At 45.7% G+C, this 3,554-nt stretch overlaps 1 protein-coding gene across 1 annotated transcript in view; it reads right to left on the bottom strand.

The window, feature by feature from the left end:
• Positions 1-3,554, bottom strand: part of TET1 (tet methylcytosine dioxygenase 1) — a 58,380-nt gene that overhangs the window by 52,164 nt on the left and 2,662 nt on the right.

Below are 3,554 nucleotides of genomic sequence, written 5' to 3'. Positions count from 1 at the left end.
GGGGAGGGGGAGCCCACGCCGCGCCGCTGAGGGGCTTTAACTACATCTACGCAGAAGGGGAGCACCCGGTCCTGCAGCCCAGGTGCACCGCGCCCCGGCCAGCACGGCCCTCTCCCCTCGGCAACGTTCAAGCAGAATCTCACGTCGGCCCCGAGAAGCTTTCCCCGAACGGCTCAGCTCAGACAGAGAGCAGCTGCGGGGCTCTCCATTAAATCAGCATTTCCCATTCAAAACAGAAGAGCGGCTGCTGGAAAGCTCCCAGGCTCCCCTAATTGCAGCGCGCTCCTTAAATACGCCTGGGCTTTGGGCGGCACGTTAAAACCCACAAGGAAACAGGCCGTATCGTTGCTCCGTATTTCCCCATTACTCAGATTATAGCCGCTGTATGAAACGCCTTGGTGCACCTGGGTGAGGCCGAGTCCCACGGAGCCTCCCGGGGCCGTCACCATCACCCACGTGCAGGCAAACGCTCTCCAGGAGCGGCTGGCAGTGGGACAGGGCTCCCACCCGGGTGCAGCCCCAAAATGCAGGCACCTCGGCAATGCCAGCCCCCGCTCATGTTTCTTCCCCAGAAGAAGGCGATACAAATCCCACACCATCCTCCTATGCTGCTTTTGCAACATACCGAGCCCTGACCAGCAACATATCCACACCGCCAAGGTGTGCACGATGGTGCAATAGCAGCAAATCAGACCACTTCTTGAGATAAAATGGGCTTTTTGGTAGAAAATAGCTGCGAAACAGCCTCCAGCAACTACCATGTTATTGCAGAACGCAGCAGTCTCAGAGACAAGAGAAAATGTAAAATTTCCACACTCCTGTGTAGGTGGAACTTGTCAAAATGCTCTTTTCACTGCGGAGTGTTCCTGCATTATTCACCCAGAGTGGGACGAGAATTCAGCATAAAACCTTTTTCCTCTCCTTTTCAATGCCTACTGACACCTCTCACTTACCTGGCTGCTCCCCCAGAAAACAGTGACACCCAACCCTTTTACCTATACACTGCAGGACGTTTTCTCCCCCCATGCCTAAGCAAGCCTCCCTGCAGTAGTGCTGCTGGAGAAGCAGCACTACCATTCTGGACCCTCCCCCACATTGCATCCCTGAAAAACCCATTCCGTTCAACAAGGTAGCATGGTAACATATCACTCTTAAGGTTTACGTGGATGTCATTTTTTTTTTCTTTTTAAAGCGGCACGCAGGGACTTTGAACCCCTGCACCAGCTACCCTAGAGCCATTCAACACACAGCTCTCATCCACTTTGCCGACTTCTGCATTGTTTAGTTAAAGTCAAAAGAAATAATTCCCTTTAAGGCAAAACATCAATGTTTAAACTATGCTCACGCAGAGAACGTCTATCCCCTTACACCCTCCTCCTAGTGAATCACCTCCAAAAAATGCTTACATTCCACCAACACGAGACAGAGCACAGTTCCTCCAAACGAAGCCAACCTAACTTCTCTTTAATTTCTTTGTTCCCTTTCTATACCATGGACAGAGACCTACAGACTTTTTCCCCAGCTGCCCTCTATTTGTGACACATCACTGGCATGGAAATCCAAACTGCTGTAATCTCAACCCCATCTCGGTCTGGGAAAACATAATAGGATTCCCTTTCGGAGTGCTAAAATCTTATCTGAAGGATAGCTGCTGCACAGTGCTTCCCATCCCCCCACACCACCCCCTATATCTCAACATTTTCAAGGCACTCTCACAACACACACACACGCTGCAGAAATAGTTTCCTCTTTCATTTTCCTCTGAGCAGTGCTTCTATAGAATACGAGAGACCAGACTTGCTCCTAGGAATATCTGAACAGGCACCAGGTTTCATTCAAATAGTTTTATGAGAAAATACCTGACATGTTGTTAAATGTCAGGAATACTTCATTTCCTCTACGCAGTATTCAAAGTTCATACAAAATTTAACGAGAAATGAAAGAGGCCTCTGGTGCAGCTCTAAATGCATTGAACAAAACAGGACCAATTTATTAAAATAAAAGCACACAAGAAATAAGCTGCCAAAGGAATATAAACAATAAATTCCTCGTAAAGAAAGAAAAAGGAGTGCCTAAAGAGGAAAGAGGTGAAGGGGCAAAGCATATCTGCAAGGAGAAGGTCAGACTGAGCAACAATAAAAGAAGAACGTTTAGCCTGGAAAACAAAGGTTGACAGAAAAGCTGGCGTGCTTCTCTCACAGAGCCTACCAAAACCTTTTCTAAATCATGGCTTTTCAATCACTTCCTACATCAGTTCCATCAATTCTCTTCCACAAGCTTCTTTAGCTCCATTGGCTAAACAAGGGTTAGCCGAGGTTTTAATGTTGCTACTCTCTTGCTGCAAGAAGTCAGCATCAGTCTCTATCACCTTTATTGCCTAATTACGTCTTTAAGTCACGTGTTAGTTGTCCCTTCACTCACTTTGCTCTCTATGAGTAGTTGAGACATAAAGGATTTTTAATGAACTGTAAGCCCACCTGTTTAAACCTTCTTCCCTAAACATTTTAATTTAAAATACACTTCCTGCCCAAAGCCTGTACACATGTCATAACCCCTCACTGCTATGGGACTCTTCTCTTTGCCTGCTTACTGTGAAAACAGAACAGGCACATCTGCAAACCTTAGCAAGTACTGGACAGAGGGCTGGAAACAGGAGGTCTCTCCTGAGAGCTCCACAGCAAACTGGGATTTCTATCTGCTGTAAGAACACACTGTTTTAATGAAGCTGCTGCTTAGAAATGTTTTGCAGGTGCATTCCCTGCAGTGTGAACTGCTCAGAGAGCACAGAGCACATGCTGGTGCAGAGACTTGAACCCGAGTTTCCCACATCCCAAGGCAAATGTCCCAGCAACTTAACAACTACGACAGCATCTCCCTCTCCATGGCTCAGTCTCTATTTAACCATACGAACTTTCAGGAGCAGGCAGAGGCTAACTGCAGCTCAGAAGTCAGGGAATTCAGCTGGGATATGGGAAATCTGTGTTCAATTCCCTACTTACCTGATTTAAAGCCTGATCTTGAACTGAAATTTCTCAGAAGGCCAGGGCATACAGAATGTCTTTTCCCCTCATCTTTGGTCCAAAAGTAATGACCTGGGTTATAAAACACTGATGGATCAGAAAAATGAGTAAGAAACAGAAAGAGAATATGTGGGGAAGATGTGGTAAGATATACAAAGTAAGAGAGGTGAGGAAAATGAAATGAAAGAAACAGAAGAACAGACAATTAGAAAGGCAGAGAGATGTGAAAGGGGAAAAAGGCAGCTATAATCCTATCCTGAAGTTTATTGATTTGTTCCTTGTGTAATCACAAGCAAATCACTTTAACTCTAGAGAACACACAGCCTTCCTTCTTTTACCTTTTACCTTCTTTTTCTTAGCTATTTTTAAACACAGGCCCTTTCCCTAAGAATTTAGGGTATCCTAAAACTATCCTCATTTCCCCACTCCTCACATTTTGCACTTAAATCTTTCTCACCTTTTCATGTCCTCAATTGCTTTAGCCAGTATTTGGAACACAGAATTAAAGCCATGCTTGCCTCTTTTTTTTTTTTT

The sequence above is a fragment of the Meleagris gallopavo genome, chromosome 8 (genome assembly GCF_000146605.3).
Source record: "Meleagris gallopavo isolate NT-WF06-2002-E0010 breed Aviagen turkey brand Nicholas breeding stock chromosome 8, Turkey_5.1, whole genome shotgun sequence".
Taxonomy (NCBI): Eukaryota; Metazoa; Chordata; class Aves; order Galliformes; family Phasianidae; genus Meleagris; species Meleagris gallopavo.
This window is presented reverse-complemented; position numbering and strand designations above follow the sequence as displayed.